Raw genomic sequence first — 19310 nt, forward strand, 5'->3', positions numbered from 1 at the left:
TATTTATAAGTGAGATTGGGTTTAGCCGTGTACTCAGTGTAGTAGCAAAATTGGTATTTATAATAGAGCAGCCATGAGGTTGATTTATAGTAGTTGAAATTGGCCTAATGGTGTAGTAAGATGGTTTTTAAGATGCTGCGTATTTTTTTTGAGGATGATATTCGAAGAGTGAGATTAATGTGAGTTGGATATCCGATATGGCCTTTGAACCAAGGTTTGTTTTTGTTCCACCAAGTTTTGCCATTGAATAATTGTGTTTCTTTAAGATCGTGAGAAAGGTTTGTAGTGTTCTTATTTTCGTTCTCTTTGTTCTTGGCTAGCGGGTGAGTAGCTTAAAGTTCTATACTTTAAGTGTTGAGCACGGTTCTTTGAACCTTTGACAATATCGATATTGAAATTGAGATGGAAATTGGTTACTGGTATTGAGTTATGAGTTATGGGGCCTTTGAGCCGAGTTATATTTACGGTCCAGTGTGACCATGGTTACTGAGTTATTTGAGTTTGAGATCGATATTGAGATGGAAATATTGTTTTGCGGTCTTATCCGCCAGTTCACTCACCCCTTGTCATTGGCTTAGGAGCGACGATGAGAATACGATACGTGGTTACATTGGATTACTATATTATGAGACGGAGTAATGATTGAGACGGAGTAATGAGAGACTTGGTTAATTATGGACGCGAGATATGAGTATTTTATTAAAGGAATAGTATGGAGTAAGTTTGAGTATGGGATGAGTTACCGGGGTTTGTTTTTATTATTCTCTCTGTTTATTTTTATTTTTACATGTCTGTGTTTCCACGCCATGACCAAAAACTATTCTGCTTATATTGAGGTATTATCTGTTACTCAGCTTTTCGGCTGACGTGTTTTCTCCGTTCGGGGCTACTCGTCATGGGGGTAGTCCTTTCTGTCTTCTGATCTTATTTTCAGGTTGCTTCCGCTGGCTATTCAAAATGATTTGATTTCGAGACAAGATTTTATTTAAAGCTTTGTAAAAGTTTGACTTATTTTATATTTCATTTTGTATAAAGAGAATTCATTTTGTAATTTAGACTTTGTATATTAATTATAATATCTCTGTATTTCGACGAGTTTGATATGTAAAAGTTAGTTTTAATTTAGCCGAAAATCAGGGGTGTTACACTTGTCAACAGAAGGAACAAGCGGCTCCGCACTAGAGTGTCCTTGCTCTATAATGGTATTGGCGCGGGTTTTCTTCTTGGGAGGTGCTATAGTCTTCGACATGCTGCAAAAATACAACTTCAACAAGAATCTTTCCGGAATTCACACAATCTCAAGAGGAATTTTCAGTTTTGTTCTCTTTTAAGACGAAGTTTAAGACGGATTTCTTTTCTATCAACAGGCACAAGATATAGACTTGGTAGAGCATTGTTAGTGACCAATAAACTCTTATAAGCATCCTACAAGAATTTAAGTGACCAAAACCGAAAATTTGGGTGTGATATTTAGTGTAGGCGTCGTGAAATAGGGTAGAGGTGTGTTTATAATGCTCCGGAAAAATTAAGGTTGAACCGCGGAATTTTGGGTTACTCGGTCGAGTATGGGACATACTCGACCGAGTGTCTTTTACTCGGTCAAGTACTCATATTTTCAATTTAACTCAGCTATAGACTTCTGAGTACTCGGCCGAGTGCCAACATACTTGGCAGAGTGAGGCGTACTCGATCGAGTACCCTATGTACTCGGCTGAGTACCCTTGCACAGTAACGGAATTTTGAGATTTTCGCATATAATATTCCCTCAAAATAACAAGCATTGTTCGGAGTCCAAACTTATCGAGAACTCGTCACATTTAGACCCTACTTCTATCATATACCAAGCAACTTACCAAATACGCACATTTTTACAACCTCATTACATATCATACATCGTACTCCATGTAATTCTATCAATAGAAATTAACCATGTTACGTGCACACATAACCTTTTCAAGCTCTATTATCGCCAACAATGCTATAGGCATACAAGTATTCACTCAGTTGCTCCACGAAACACTATCATATGCCATTCATACATCATATAAGCGCATTCACATGCTATACCGCTATCATTACAAATTCCTTCTTTTGTCATGCCTAACGTACAGAGAATTCTAAGCTTATCACACAAGTTCATTTACGAGCATAAACACACACCATCCCTTGCATCATAACCAATATAACTTCTTTACCAAACACAATATGACATCCACGAGAACCACAAACCACAAATCACACACACACACACACACACACACACACACACACACACACACACACACACACACACACACACACACACACACACACACACACACACACACACACACACACACAATGCCATACGTTTACCCCACACAAAGTTGATGGCTTAAGCATGTTAGAGCCGGGATTCTGAGATGAGGGCGCCTTCTCACCTAAAACCGACATAAGAGGGCTCCAAACACACATACACCATATTCATTTTAATTTGGCACCCTAAGTTCATTTTGTTCAGGTTCTAAAATTATCGCTCTGATACCACTTTGTAATACCCCACTTACCAAGGAGCCTTAACAAGACATTCCCTAGTAAGTAAGGACGTTACCATCTCGGTTGCCCGAAGTAAGTATATCAAATATGCCATAAAAGAACATTTATAAAAGTATCCTTACTGTTTATACGAATATAACCAAAAAGAAATATAATTCCGAAAAGAAATTAAAGAACTACTAAAGTATGAAGTGACAACGACAACTAGCTAACACGGCGTGATGACTCGATCCCATCTATATCGTGCAAGCAACATCAACATCCAATACCTACTAAACCAACTGCTCACCATCGCCGAATGGATCACCACAGTTTTGAAAACAATAAACGAGGTCATTCATATGCATAACAAAGATAAGAAAATACAGAGACACAACCATTACACAAACCAATAAAACTGTAGTAACCATCCTCCAAACTCCAATAGTAACCAGTAACCGAATACAAACCAAAATGTGTAGCCACGCAAGGCTCCCATCGCAGCGGGAAACCCACACTGCCAGTGGGGGACCGCAACCTTGCCCAACTAAGCCCCACTTATCGCAACGAGTGAACCCCGATTAATAATGTGCTCATCCCCTTGTTATGGGAGCCACAAGAAGCAAACATGGGGTTGGAAGCATCTCCCGAAAATGGTCCCATAACAACAATACCAATAAACCATAAAATCTAAACCAATCTCAATCCAATGATCATGTTATACAATCAATCCCAATTAATCTCAAATCAATTACATGATCCACTAAGTAGGGAAACCCCACCTTTCCGCAAATCCGTAACATGCATCATTCACACCATGTCAAAAAAGACTCTATATCGTATCCAATAATTAACAACCATACCCTATCACTAAGTTATTCAACATCTATGCAAAATACACAATTATTCGTAAACTCACCTTGATGGACAACCGATGCAGACGGCAACGACAACCCGAATCGATGACCTCATACATCGACCGTCTCCCTTCTCGGCTCAAGGTTCACGGCTACCCAAGATTTGTAGAGGGAGAGGAGAGAATTGGGAGAGAGAGTGAGAGAGAGAGAGAGAGAGAGAGAGAGAGAGAGAGAGAGTTTAGGTTTTAGAAATGATAAAATAAACCATCAAATTGAATTATGTTTTAGTCGTCGCGTTTTATAATAACACGTTGTAAGACGAGGTACTCGGTCGAGTATGGACATACTCAATCGAGTACGCTACACTCAGTCTAGTAGCCCTGGTACTCGGCCGAGTGCCTCCTACTAGGTCGAGTATCGAGTCACGATGATGGTCGGGTTTTAACTCACTCGGAGCTTTACTTTTTGGTTACTTGTCGTTAGGAGTACCTAGACCAAAACAATATTTATAACTTCACAAACAACTCTACTATTAGTAAAGAGGCAAGTAAAGGTCGGATCCCAAGGGACGGGTATTGATGTAGGATTTTCGATTGCAAGTAGCGGTGTCTAGGGGTGTCACGATTTGGGGTTGAGATGAGAAGATCACTAAACTAAATAGCAATAAAAGTAAACAAGCAAGATGATTAAAAAGGGATGTAAACAATTGATTAAAAGCACTAGGGTGTCATGGGGTCATAGGGGATTCATGGGAATTGATCATACAAACATATTCTCAAATTATAAGAAAGCAATTATTGTTGTGATGGATTGAGATGGTTTATATCTTACAATCCTAGGAAGGTTTGGGTCCCAGAGCCGAATCGATTAGATTGTACAACACCCACAAGTCGACTTAATCCTCCCCACTCAACTATATGCATGGTCTAATGAGACTCGAGTTGGTTTATGTCTTACAAGTCTCATTGAAAAGGTAGGCGATGGGTAAAAAATGCAAGGATTCATAGGCTCGCATTTCATCAAACATAACATGTGCATAAGTTGAGATTACAACAAGCAAGCAAATAAACTATGAAAACATATTAAATTAAGCATGAATCATTCCCCAAGTTGGTTTCCCCTAATTACCCATTAACCCTAGTTAGGGAAACTACTCACTCATTATCAAGTTTGACATGTTAACAAGGTTGTCAATCACATTAACAAAGCAAAACATGATGAATAAATGAAGATGATTAACAATAATTAAAAAGGGATTAAGAGGATTATACATACTAATGATTCCAAAATAAAACAAAGAATAATAGAAGTACTTGATGATTGATTGGAAGGTTGTCAATCTCCCAATAATAACCCAAATAATCTTCAATAACCCAAAATAAAAGATGAACAAAAGAGAAATTAAGGAAATGAGATTTGTATTAAGATTTGATTAGAAGTTGATTACAAGATTAAGAAGAGATTAGAATGATATAAACTATACTATGGATTGCTAAGAAGAACATGATTCATCTTATTAGACTAATGGGGTATTTATAGTGGGGATTAGGTACACAAATTAGGGTTTACTATGGGCTTAAATGATGATTAAGTTCTTGAGGAATCGCTCCTCTCAGAAAAGATGCGAGTCTCTTTTTTGCCGGTCTTTCATAAATATGCGCATCTTTCATGGAGGGAAGACAAGGACGTATGGGACTGTAAGGGAATCCGAGCGTCCAAGGTGTCGGGACGGGCAGATTTCCTAGTGGATGGACGGGCGTCTTGATGGCATGGACGAGCGGATTGTGGGTGGCTGGACGGGCGTCTCTTCTGCAAAGACGCTCGGATTCCTCATGTCTTGGACGGGCATCTTCTTTGTTGGACGGGCGGATTGTGTCACAGCTTCCTTTTCTTCTTTTCTTCTTCCAATAATCCTCCGGGATTTAGTCGGGGATGCAAGGATTTCACTACAAAAAATCCCTTGCATTTTTGACGCTTATGAAACCAACTTTTGACGCAAAAAAGCGTCGATAATTATATTCTCGACGCTTCTTAAAAGCGTCAAAATTTTTGCCGTCAGTATTTTTTGACGCTTTTTAGCGTCACTAATTTTGACGCCTTTATGCGTCAATAATAAAAAAAACTACGCTTTTAAGTGTCACTCTATGGCATAATCATGACACTAAAATTATATATTCATGACGCTTTTAAGCTTCATCTATTGATTTCTCTATAACGAATTACTGTATGCATCAATTTTGTTTCACATACATCACGACGACATATATTTAATCAAATTTCTTACATTATTGTCGACCGGGGTCGTCGTTAAATTGTAACAAAACCTCATAATTAATAACCAAGAAAACTAGAAATTAAAATACTCATAATATAATTAAATTAGTAGTTACTACTACAATTCAAGTATTACATTATTCAACCATGCCAAAATAGAAAGAGTGTTGACTGAACTTAATCCAAAATACATATTAAAACTCAAGTTATCAAATGGTACTAGAACAAAAAATCTCTTGATAAAATAATTTGACGCGATAGTTGTAGCAGATAACATTCCGTCTCATTATTCCGGTGCGACTTGACCATCCAAAGAATTTGAAACCTACAAATTTCAAATGAGCGCGGCGATTTAGTATCAGGTAATTCAGTTTGAGAAAGAAAATATGGTTTTAACTACAGAGTTCCACAAAAGGCAAATAAATGAAGAGAGTTTAATAGTGAAGCATTGAAATACGAAAGAGTCAAATGCCTTGTAAAAAATATTTGACCTGAATATTTATGGCAGAAAGTTCTAAAACTATATTAAAAAACAACTCAATACCTCAATCGAGAGATGTAGATCATCACAATATTATTCGTGCTTGATATCCATGTTCTTTGAAGGAGATCGTCATCGCAACCTTAGTTGTCCAATTAATCCTCTTTATGGACATCAAATAGAAGCGGGGTCAGAAAAACGTTAATGAATAAGCTCAGACAAAGCAGTATGGGATTTATTCAAAGAATCGCTAATAAAAGCAGTATGGACATCTAATTCACATCAAGAGTATGTAAGGCATGTCTTCACCAAAATTCACCTCAAATAACTTGGTCTCTCCAAATAAAATATGATGTCAGTTGCATGTTAATAATTTACTTAGAAAGCAGAGCATTACTTAGTCGTCACAACGTAACAAACAAATACATGAGTTTCAGTACTACCAACTCCGCCACCAGGGTTAGAGGATCTTCGTGAACCATTTGAGCGTGAGAATAAACAAATCATGGATTAATATACACTGAATTCACTCATTCGAGATTTTGAGAAAACAAATCATTACACATTATTGATATACTATGTCCATTGCCACGATTAGAGCATTCTTCAACATCAAGCATCGGGCAAAGCTAAGACGGTGATACTTGTTTGAATGTTTTCAATCATACATTGAATTCTAAATTGCCTATACTTCATAAGGTATGCTGAATTATTTATGGTTTCCTTGCACAAAGAGGAGGTAACATGCTAAGTTGCTAACCAAGACAAACTAAACGAAAATAAGACTAACTAGCATAAGTTGCGGAGTCTTAGACATTCACAATATCATCTAAAAATAAGACTTGCCATTATAAGTATATCAATGGTTTAGCATCAATTCAAGATAACAAAAAATAAAAATAAATAAACAAAGATATAAGAAAGGGCGAAAAGCCGAAAACCTGTAGTTAGACAAAAATTAACACTTTTGTGTCACTCGCCTACATATTTTGCCGAACATATTCTGCCGACATCGAAGTTTGGTAGCAATATCTCGTACTAGAATCTGCAAAAGACGAAAATATTGAAGCTAAGTTATAGAGAGGAATCTTTTTTATGTCGATTGTATAAAGAAATTCTTGTCATACACCAAAAACATCTCTACATTTCTTCAAAACATAATCTAAATCTTATTCAGGTATACTCTTATCAGTCATTAAGTGATTAATACTGAAAGTTTAACAAAAAGACGCAATCAATTATTTCGATTATCGTAACTAAAATATATGAAGGGGAGCCTTAGCGCATCGGTTAAGGGGTTGTCGTACGACCGAAAGGTCACGCGTTTAAATCCTTGTAGCGGCCTCTCGTCACAATGACAGGAAAGGTCTGCCGCTATTACACCCTTATGATTAGCCTTGGCGGTGACGCCATTGTGCACAGGGCTGTCATGCCCTTTATTGTAACTACAAAATATCCTAGAATAATCAGAAACACTTTTTTAATAGGAGGTCCCCCATGAGATCGTTACATGGAGTTAGTTTGTAAACGCATTCAAATGAGAGCAGCTACCCAACTAGCTTTATTCAACGGTCTCAAATAAAAATTCGTATTCCAATAGAAACCACCAACTTTAAATCAAGTGTAGCACAACATAGGGTGTGAATTAGAAACTTCTTATACCCACAAGAAAAAATGACAGTCCAATAAGAAACATGTATATCAGCAAAAACTAGAGGTTTTAAATATAGAGCCATATTAGAGAACGTAATATGAAAAAAACATTCATTAATACCAGTGTGAGGGACTCTGGATCCAGATAAGATGATAAATTCCATTATTGAAGATCAAATTTAAGGTTAGCAGAATAACTGCAACTAATTTAAAAGTTATCTAACTAAGAGATTTCTTTGTACTAGTTAACAATAATCACCTGCAAAATATCTACCTTCTAAAATTTAGCCCTTAAACACTAGACATGAAAGTTGGTAGTATTTTCATTTACTGGGCAATAAGGGAGCCACAACCACTCCCTATATTATACCATATATGTTCCATACAAAAATAGAATACATCACAACTGATCAAGAATTATTCCATGCCCAAATTAAACCGTCAAAGCATTTTGCACATTGCACTCTAGTTATTATATATGTGTTTAACAACTCAAAGTCAATGAAATTTGAAAAATTGCAAAGAAAGAAAACAAACAAATGATCTAGAAGGCAATATAACCTTTAGTAGGCGCATGAAAGACAACAACTTAGTGGTATTAGTTTCAGTTCATACTCACCATTTCATCATCGCCTTCGATGCTTAAGGTTATGGCTTAGGTCTCGAGTTAGCCTTTCAAACCCATTTCTTTTTGCGTTCTTTCACTTCAAGACGAGCCCTATAATAAACCAACCAAACATGAACCCAAAAACAATCAATAACATCCAAAACGAGCTGGCAGCACATAAGTTGTACTCTATGCCTCAGTTACAGTCAGTAGAAAAAACCAAAATCAAAGTTTGCACAACAAAGATGAACCACAGTTATGTAACTAAAATCTGACATGAATTCTCCTTTGAATTTATAGTTCGATCAACTAAAAAATGTTCAGTAAATTAATGAGTTCAAGTGGAGAACTTCATTGCAACCAATAATTATAGTTCAGTTACTAATCCAGATTTCTATCCGTAAATGACAAAGTTAACTCGCAGTTTCAAAGATTAATTGAAAGGGAAAAAAAATGAAACATGGGGGCGAGAAATCGAGAATGACCGACAACGTACTAGTATAAGAGGCGTAACCGAATCAATACAAACTCAAAAACTCAAATTGGGCGCCAGAATTCTCCCATATTGACTAATTGACGATGCACCTATAGTCAAGATATTAGATACGGAGTTCAATAATGAACAAAAACACTAGATCCAGCTTTATAAATAGAAAACAAAGGAATCTAGAGCAGCAATAAATCAATTAAAAAATAAACGCAGCAAATATTATTCGAAACAAACCTTTGTCTTAATTTGTAACTGGGTGATTGCATGAATCCAAATTGAATCAATTGTTAATAGTAATTGAACAACTAGCGCAACCGGTATTAATTTAGGGTTTTGTTTTAATCGATTATTGCTAGTCATCGATTATTTTTGAGAGATTTTTGATTATTGTAGCAGTAATCGATTATTGTTGAGAGATTTTTGCAGTTAATCGTATTATTTAGGGTTTTGTCATGGAAAATAGAAAATGGGAGACGAAGATGAAGAAACGCATAGTTGAGGCGGAATATCCTAGGCGCGTTGGACTTTTAGGTGAATTTTCAATTTTTACTAATTGCGCTCAAATCAAAATTAAGCGTAAGTGGCAATGACATTATAAGGCGTCATAACAGGACGGAAAGTACATTATGAGGTCGACGCTCTACTAAAGCGTCAATAGTGAAGCGTCATAAATACAAGGGATTTGTTGTAGTGTTTCTTCATCATTGCCCGTCTACTATAATATGTAGATGGGCAATGATGCTTTGATGCTTGGTCATTAGATGCGATCAATTTAGCTCCATTTTGCCAAGAAAATGCAAGGTTTGCACTCCTCTCCTACCAAGGGAACAAAACCTCAAACAATATGCAAAACAAAGGACTAAATATAGTAAATGACCCAAATATGCACTAAAACGCATAAGAACGAGGCTAATTCGGGGACTAAATATGCTCAAATAATGGTCACATCAAATATCCCAAACCGAATTTTTGCTCGTCCCGAGTAAAGAGGTGACAAAAACTAGGACCGTTATTTAAACTAACCTAATAGCATAGCCGATATGAGACAATTAGCGGGTCTCACTCCGCCCCTTCAACGCACAACAAGACAACCATGAGGTAGGATGCCTTCTTGCAAGGCAAGGTGGGTCTTGCCAAAATGACAACACATCCAATCATTAAAGCACACAAAATCAAGTAATGGATGTATCTACAAAAGAATAGCCACTTTCCTCATCTAAGTGGCGGAAATTATCTACAAGGGAAGCAATTCAAGGGTACACACTCCTTCATAGATACAATTTCTTCAAACTACTAAGCCTAGAAGGATACCAATAAATCACCTCCAAGTTATGTCAAGCAAGGGTACCTCTGTCCTCAATCGTTAAATGCTTTTGTCAAGAGTAGACTCCCTATGGTGTTAGAAACACTGGAGGATCACAGAATTCCCCTCCTTGCCTAGACAAGAAGAAGGGTCGTCCCCTCTCTACCATGCACAAAAATGGATACGATGGATAAAGGGATCGATAGTATTTGAGTTTCACTTGGGAGTTTGCTTTGTTGTTGTTTTTCCCCCCAATTTCTTGTGGCATATAACATTTGAGAACACTTTCTTTTTGCCATTCCTTTTGATTTTTGGCATTTCAATACTTGATAACTTTTCAACTTTTGTATTTTTCTTTTGAACATTTTCAAAGTCACCCCATATGTAGTGAGGGTACCTTATATTTGAAGCATAGGAGTTTTCATTTTTGTTACTCCTCTTTTCTTTTGATGCAATTTGCAAACTTTTTCTTTTCTTTTCTTTCCTTGAACTCAAATTTTTGAACAATTTCTTTTTCTGCCCATTCCCTTTGATGACAAAATATATGGTAGAACATGGATGGTAGATGCATGGTTTCAAGGGTCACTTTGGAATAAACGGTAGCCAAGGAGTTATCACAACACAAGGTACTCTTGACTAGGCCTTAATCCATGGGTCAAAGGATACTAGCATGACACATCCTAGGGTGTTTTACAAGCATTCTAACAAGCAAAGTCTTAAGAAGAAAAAGCATCTACTAAGGCCTATATACACTTGTCAAGCTTCTCAAGTAGACGGTTTCTCAAAATTTTTATAACATGCAACTATATTCCATGATGCAACTAACATTTATACATCCTAATGCATATGATTCTAGCAACTAAGTATGCCAAATAATCTAAATGCAATCCTAAATTTACATTGTTTTTACCGCATCAATCAAAATAAAGCCACATAGTCATTAACATAAAGAGGAAAAAGGAGATTGGAAAGATCATACCATGCGGTCTTCAATATCCTCATGTCTCGGATGTGCCGTAGTCGATCAATATGAACAAGGATGAACAAACATGATATATACAAACAATATATACAAGACAACACTACAAAAGAAATGAACATGTTTTTGGTTTTTTCAATTTTCAATTTTTATGGTTTTTCGAAATTTTCGATTTTTTTGGATTTTTGAATAAAAGTCAAGTTAGAATTCCCCATCCCCACACTAGTATGGGCATTGTCCTCAATGGCCAATACGATAGGAAATTATACAAGCATGATGCATGATTTCTAAACTAAATGCAAGCTATACTAAGCTACACTACATGATGCATGGGTTTTTGTTATGGCGGAGAGCGTAATTTAGATTACCTCCCGATGCATATGCATGGACTTCCCCAAACCAAAATAGACATTATTTCTAATGTCTTGAATTTCGGAGTAGTTCATGCACACGGAATGCAATGTATGAAACTACAAATTGTCATTTTTGATTTTACAAGTGGGAGCAATAAAAAGAACACCCTAATGAAGCCAAGGTGTTAGTCCTCTATGTTGCTAGGACTCCTTAAAATGAAAACAAATATGGTACAAGTTATCAAAACATCAATTCTTTTCATGAAAATTGAAAATAAAGAGAGAGGATAAGGAAACTTCACTTAAGCTTTTGATGGGTGCCTCATGCCCGCTCCATCTAGCTATGAAGAGATCTTCTAGAGATCGCCATCTTCCCCCTCTAGGTCACTATCCCAAACATCCTTGGATGCATCACTTGCATTAAGGTCCATGAATTCATCTTCCTCGCTATTGAGCTCCACCGTATCCCCACCCCAAGATCTATCTCTCCCTTCTCCTTCTTTCCCATTTGCCCCTTCATTTGCTTTTTCCGAGTTTGGGAATAGAATGTCTATTTGGGCCCAAGAGGGGAACATTCCCTCCTCACTCACCTTCCCTTGTTGAACCAAGTCGTGGAATTGAGGGTAAAGAGCATACTAGCTATCCACGGTGGCTTCATATTGATGCAAATGCATGGCTTGGAGAATCCCCGTCACAAAGTCATCTCGGGGGAGAATAAAGGGGTTAGGGTGGTTGTAAGGTTGGTATTCAATAGGGTAGGGAGGTATCTTGATTTTCTCATTTTGTTATTGTGGCTCTTGTTGTTGTTGGGGATTTGATGGTGGTGGTGCTTGACTTGCTTGGGTTGGTTTTGCGGGGATGAGGTAGGACGGGATCGGTGATAGAGGACCCCTCCTTGGTGAAATTCTTGGTAGACCGGTCATTGGCAAGTAGATTGGGTCACTCCTCTTTGTTATCCACTTGATTCTCTTATCAACCCCCTCGAGGGTTATCCAATGATGTTTCACAAGAAGGAGTTCTTCATTTATCCTTGTATTCCCGGAAAGAGGAGTGTACTCCTTGTTCTCATTGAATTTCGGATTGAAATGCTTTGCAATTCTTGTAATGAGCCCTCCATTGACGATATGTTTCATCCCATCGTCATCTTCGTTTCTAAACATAGCCCACTTCTCAAGTAGTACGAGAGGCACATTAAAATGGTATCCACCCCTTCCTTGGATATTGAGATACGACTTCATGAACACAAGATCGAGTTCGTTCACAATTGCCGGGTCCCGGCATGCAAGGATGGTGCCGGAGAGGAACCGGTAGGTGACTCTCAAGATAGGGTTTTGAATGTGGAAAGCTAGACACTCCTTAATGTACATGAAATCTCGGCCGGTCATGGCCCTCCATAGGGGTGCAACACTATATTTCTTCGGTTTTGATGTCCGGGTAGGCGAGACATCAAGGCCAAGCACATTAGCAAATTCCACTAGAGTTATTATTCTCGAAACACTTTCCAACCTAAATTCTATACAAATTGTTTTGTTCAAGGTTGTGATTTTCAAGAAGCTTAAAAATTCAAGAACAAGGGATCGGTAGGTTTGCTCGTGCATGTGGAATAGGGTAGAGAGACCAAATAATTCAAAAAGGGCTTCCATTTGATGGTAAATCCCAAGCTTCCTTAAAGTTCTATGGCATAAAAACTTTGTAGGGAGAATGTTCTTACCAAGAAGTCGGTGAAAAATGAGCCTTTATACATTATTTACGAATTCAACATTAGAGAAGTCATCAAGCTTGGTAAGATCCACAATTTCTTCATGTTCCCTCCTTAGAGTGTTGATGTGAGAAGTAGAAGAACTTCCTCTCACTCTTGGTCTTCTTCTATCCCTAAATAAAGATCCTCTTGGTCCCATTCTTTGATTGTAGAGTTGGAATTGTTGATTTGTTGAAGTATGGAGATGCTCTTTGTGGATTGAATCTTGCTTTTGAACCTTTTAAAACCCTTGAAATTGGGGTTTTTGTTTTTGTGGAGTGAAAGAGTGTTTGGGATATGTTTTGGAGTCATAAGAGAGTGGGTTTTTATAATACAAGTGGAAGGAAGGATGATGTGTCACAAATTGTGTGGTGGGGAGAAATAAAATCGCAAAAACCGGGAGTAAAGGCCGCAGGGAGACGAGCGGATTCGGGCTTGGGACGCTCGGATTCCCTCGGCTTAGGACGAGCGAATTCCTGAGAAGACGAGCGTCTTTGCTGAAGTTGGACGAGCGTCTTGTCTGAGGGACGCTCGGATTTCCTTACAGGACAGTATCCCAAAATCATGCAATAAAAAGACGAGCGGAATCTCGGATAGACGGGTGTCTGAAAGAAGACAAGTGGATTGCCTTCCGAGACGCTCGGATTCTGGAACAGGATAAAGTATTTGCATGTCAGCTACTTGGACGAGCGGATTCTTTGACGGCCGCTCAGATTCCTCTTTGGACGAGTGTTTGCCTCTCTGGACGAGCGGATTCCTCTCGTTTTTCCTTTACTCTAACGAAAAGCTTCCCTACACTTGAAAACTAGTTCCTTCCTTCATCAAAAATTATTAGTGACCCTCCCTCACTTACTCTCATGAAAAGAATTATGTTTATGATAAAAGGAATGCAATAAAGTTAAAAATACAAGTTAAAAGGGTTAGTATATTTACAAGTGGTGGTTTAGGGAGGACTCCACCAAACTCTCCCTTTGACGGTTTCGTCAAGGATGAGGAGGCCCGAGGTAGGTGACCCCGACCTCTCCAATAAATGCTCCCTCATAATATGGCTTCAATATTTGGCCATTGACCTTGAATTTGCTTCCATCTTCCGCTTTGATTTCAAAGTCACCATACTTTCCAACCTCGGTGATCATATAGGACCCATCCATCTAGAGTTCAACTTCCCGGGAAAGAGTCGATATCGGGAATTGAATAGAAGGACTCTATCTCCTTTGTGCAAGGCATTTTACTTGATCCTCTTGTCATGAAGCAATTTAGTCCTTTCCTTGTAGATCTTGGCATTCTCATAAGATTGTAGTCGGAATTCCTCCAACTCTTGAATTTGTATCATCTTCCTATGACCACTTAATTTGAGATCAAGGTTAAGAGCTCTGATTGCCCAAAAAGCTTTGTACTCTAATTCGATTGGAAAGTGGCATGCTTTTCCATAAACAAGTTTGTAAGGAGAGGCTCCTATGGGAGTCTTATAAGCCGTCCTATAAGCCCAAAGGGCGTCATCAAGCTTTATACTCCAATACTTTCGGGTCTTGTAGACAACCTTCTCAAGAATTTGCTTGATCTCTCTATTCGAAACTTCAACTTGACCGCTTGTTTGAGGGTGGTATCCTAAGCTGGTTCTATGTTGAACACCATATTTGGTCAAAAGGGATGCGAGCTTCTTCTCGTGAAAATGCGTTCCTCCATCATTTATGATCGCTCTAGGGACTCCGAACCTTGGGAAGATTATTTTATTGAAGAGCTTGGTGACCGTATTTGCATCATCGTTTGGGGTGGAAATTTCCTCCACCCACTTTGAGATGTAGTCTATGACCACAAGGATATATTTGTTCCCATTGGATGTCACAAACGGCCCTTGGTAGTCGATCCCCCAAACGTCGAAGATCTCTACCTCTAGTATGCCCCTTTGTGGCATTTCATTCCTTCAAGAGATATTCCCCGTCCTTTGACGAGCATCACAATGAATGATGAACTCCCTTGTATCTTGGAACATCGTAGGCCAATAGAAGCCCGATTGAAGAATTTTTGCAATGGTTCTCCTTGCTCCATGGTGTCCACCGTAGGGAAATGAGTGGCATCCTTCCAAGATTCCTTGAACTTCCCATTGAGGGATGCACCTCCAGTAGAGCCTATCGCTACACTCCTTGTAAAGATTTGGGTCATCCCAAAAGTACCTTTTTATTTCGAATAAGAACCTCTTCCTTTGGTTCTAGTTCAAATTTGGAGGGAGTACTCTTCCAACAATGTAGTTGGCATAATCGGCGAACCATGGGGTGATGTGCCTTCAAGTTGTGTTTGAATGGCCATCAAGATATCGTCGGGAAATGAGTCAGTGAAAGGCGTTTCTCCTTGTTCATCGTGAAACCGGATCCTTGACAAGTGATCCGCCACTACATTTTCGGCTCCTTTCTTGTCTCTTATTTCCAAGTGGAATTCTTGAAGAAGCAAAATCCATCTCAACAACCTTGGTTTTGCCTCTTTTTTTATTAAGAGATGTCGAAGAGCACGGTGATCCGAAAAGACAATCACCTTGGATCCAAGTAAGTAGGAACGGAATTTGTCCAAAGCATAGACAATGTGATACCGTCGTTTTGTATCAAAATTTAATTTATAATTACAAACTAAAACTATAGCTAGTGATAGTAAGGGTCGAACCACAGAGAGACAAGGTCAATTCTATTTGCTATTTCCAGTCTATAAAAAGTAACAATAAAGTGGGGTGTTTGAAATTGTTTGATTCTAAAAACTAATTGACAAAATAAGAGAATTCACAAATAAGATAAAAGAGAGATTAGGAACTTCGGTTCACCATGGCTAAGGTCGGGTCAAAAAGGTAATAGAGGTCTTGTAAAACGGTCTCGGGGAACATGAGCAAGTCCTTCGATCAATGCTCAATAACCTTACGGTCTTCTAATTCCCAAGAATTTCTCAAAGCCTTCGCTCAAAGGAAATTCCAAACCCAATGAAAACCTAACCTACTAATCTTTCAATCTAGCAAGACGGGTTTATCAAAAGATAATAAGATCGATACGAAAGAATTCATACTAACAAAACAACCCTAATTTATGCCATGGCTCACTTCGTTCCCAATCAATAAAATTAGTTATGCATAATTAAAACTATAACAATTGCAAAATTGACAACAAATAATAAGTTTGACATGATTGAATTGAATTAAAGACAAAAGACAAGAACTGAATTGCTGAAATTAAATTGGTAACAACAAGAATTGAATTAACAAGAAATTAAAGAAGAAGGAATTTTCATAAAAGCTTACTAATTAAATGATGAATAAAGCAATTGAATTCGGGATTCGTCGTCCCTCTTTCTTGTCTCCAAACTAGATCTAAAACTGAGTTCTTCAATAATGAAAAAGCATAACCTAAATTATTCTGCGTTCTACTGATAAACGATGCCAAAAGTTAATTACAATTGGGCCTTTAAAAAGTCTAACACGAAAAATCAATCTCAGCTGCGCGGCCTGGTCGATCGAATAAGGGGCATGGTCGATCGACTGGTCAATGCAGTGCAGTAGCCTCTGCTGAAATCCCACAGTCGATCGACTGAGCAGGTTGGTCGATCGACCAACTTAGCTGTGCAACAACTCCTTCTTTCTTCAAATCAAACACTTCACTCCAATGTACGCATCCCGAGGTGAGTGAGTCCGAACTCCGTTCTTCCAAGCTTCCCTGAAGTTGCCTCCGGAGGACGATTTAGGCTTGATTTAGCTCACTTCCACTCATTCCTACAATAAATCATAGAAAATGCAAAGTACACCGTTTCGGGAGAAATAGTAGCTTTAAGCTAACGAATATGCATGGAAATACGTGCCAAAACTGCAAATAAAGTGTATAGAATATGAACGTATCAAATCTCCCCAAACCAAACCTTGCTTGTCCCCAAGCAAGCACTAAATGCAACTAAAAGGACCTAATGGAAAGGAGTATATCTCAGAGCTAGCTACAAGTCAATGCTAAACCGTTTAATGCACATAATCAACTACTGCAAAGCTCAAAGCAAGTGAACAAATTTATGCATATTATGGAATTAAATCGGGCGTTCGACCTTGCAAGACTCATAAATTTGGACTCTCCCGGGTCACTCTTCTCTTAGCAAAGCAAATGGTAAGAATATATGTAAAAGAGAGGGAAGAAAATATAGACTCTCACCTAGACTGCGACCGACAAAACATGTATGCTTGACTAGCATGAATAATGATTCTAGCTACCGTACACACGCATAACCACCGTCAAGGACCATTACATGCCGAACTATTGCAAGATTTGGATATGTGAGGCTAAGTGGAAAGAAAGGGCAAAACAAGTATGGAAATGTGAAGGTAAGAGCCAAGCTAGTACCTAACAAACCATCAGAAACCGCATCCCAATCCTCCAACTCGAAATGTAACCATTGCCTCCAAATGTCTAGGCAACAACTATCCCAAAACCGACACCTCCAAATCATAAAATAAGCACATGAGGTTTGTTCTTAACTCAGCCGAAATTTTTCTTATTTTTTTTTTCAAATTCCCTTTTTCTTTCTTTTCTTTCTGTTTTTTTTTTCTTCTCTTTTTTTTAATTTTCTTTTTCTGGAATGGGCAGTCGATCGACCAGAAACAGCAGTCGATCGACCACCTCTGCTGGACTAAACTCACTGCCCAGATCAGCTTTATTTTTTTTTTTTCATTTTTCTGAGTTTCTTTGTTTCAGGCTGACAAAATAGCAACTCCTGCACTTCTCATAAATACTCACTCCAACATTACAAGGACGAACCAAAACTGCTATAATTCGACAAAATCCTCTACTACTTCCTAGCTCGGCACAATGGTAGGCTAAGTATGGGATGTAGTTAAGGGCAACTGGCAGATATGGCTTATAGTGGAGTTAACGGGGCAAAATGAGAAAGGGGGAGATGCAATAGTTCTCAAAACATGTAATACCGACCACAAACCGATGCGTATAGGCAATAAGCAATCAAAACTCATACACGTGCAAAACATAAAATGACGGGAGTACTACTCTCAATCCTAAATTAACCGGTCATGAATGTCACCAGTTATAGGCTCTATATCTCAGAAAGTATAAGTAGTTTGCCAAAAGTAATGAGTCAAGTCTAATAACCCGAAGTAAATTCCATAACAAAATTTGAGAAATCACTTTTAACTCTCGCTAAGCAGTTGTGAAAAGGCAAGGAATGGCATATATTTGACTAATAGTGCATTGTCATCATTAATAAACTCCAATCCGACTCGACTATATGCAAAAGTAAACGTGATATTTTTGATTTTTTTTGAAATTTTTCGGTTTTTTCTTTGTTTTTTTAAATAACACAAATGCAAGCTAAAATGCAGTAAACGTGTGACTGAAATGCAATAAAAAACAAATGCAGATGAAAAAGACATATGCAAATACCCTCCCCAAACCAAAACGCACAATGCCCCCATTGTGCTCAGCAGCAAATCACCAGCAGTCACAACAATATAGGGAGGAATGAAAGCAAAAAAAAGAAAAAAGGGAAACTAACAAAGAAGGATAGGAAACTCACAAAAGACGACCTCCCCAAACCAGCCAAAAACAGGGGAGGTCACAAGCATCTAATCCCCACCGTCGCACTCAGAACCACTATCCTCTCCGGACCCCGAGTCGCTCTCCTCCTCCTCCGCCTCAGCAGCAGCGGCAGTAGTAGTCGTGGGAGGAGGTCTCCTGGCAGGCTGAGGGTAACCGCCCACCGGAGGGACAAAGAAGGACGGGTGAGTCCAGGCACCCTGTGGGAGCATCCCTCCCCGGGCGTACTCCTCGTAAACTAGGTACAGGGCCAGGGCTGTGTCTAGTCGGTGCTGATCAAAGCTCCTGCATAAGTCACTCAACACACATGACATCCCCCTTTGGTCCATGACCGGAGGGATAACCAAAGGTGTAGGGGGGCGGAAAGTGTCCGGGTAACCCGTGGGAGCAAAAGTAGAAGAGGAGGAGGCTCGTGAAAATGAGGCATGAGCCCGCCTCGAGGTGCTAGCAGTAGCGGTGCCCGCCCCAATAGGGAGCCTGTAGCTAGGCAAGGGTGG

The 19310-nt window shown here is 38.7% G+C and overlaps 1 long non-coding RNA gene across 2 annotated transcripts; it reads right to left on the bottom strand.

The window, feature by feature from the left end:
- Positions 1–5725: 5725 nt before the first annotated feature.
- Positions 5726–8387, bottom strand: LOC141607608 (uncharacterized). 2 transcript variants are annotated; one of them, XR_012526933.1, is made up of 4 exons: positions 8341–8387; positions 7068–7171; positions 6190–6289; positions 5726–5970 (listed from the first exon to the last, which is right to left on the bottom strand). It is a non-coding gene; the product is annotated as an uncharacterized LOC141607608 (long non-coding RNA). The 2 variants fall into 2 exon arrangements; XR_012526932.1 differs by having other exon boundaries at positions 6190–7171.
- Positions 8388–19310: the final 10923 nt, after the last annotated feature.

The sequence above is a fragment of the Silene latifolia genome, chromosome 1 (assembly GCF_048544455.1).
Source record: "Silene latifolia isolate original U9 population chromosome 1, ASM4854445v1, whole genome shotgun sequence".
In the NCBI taxonomy this organism is placed as follows: Eukaryota; Viridiplantae; Streptophyta; class Magnoliopsida; order Caryophyllales; family Caryophyllaceae; genus Silene; species Silene latifolia.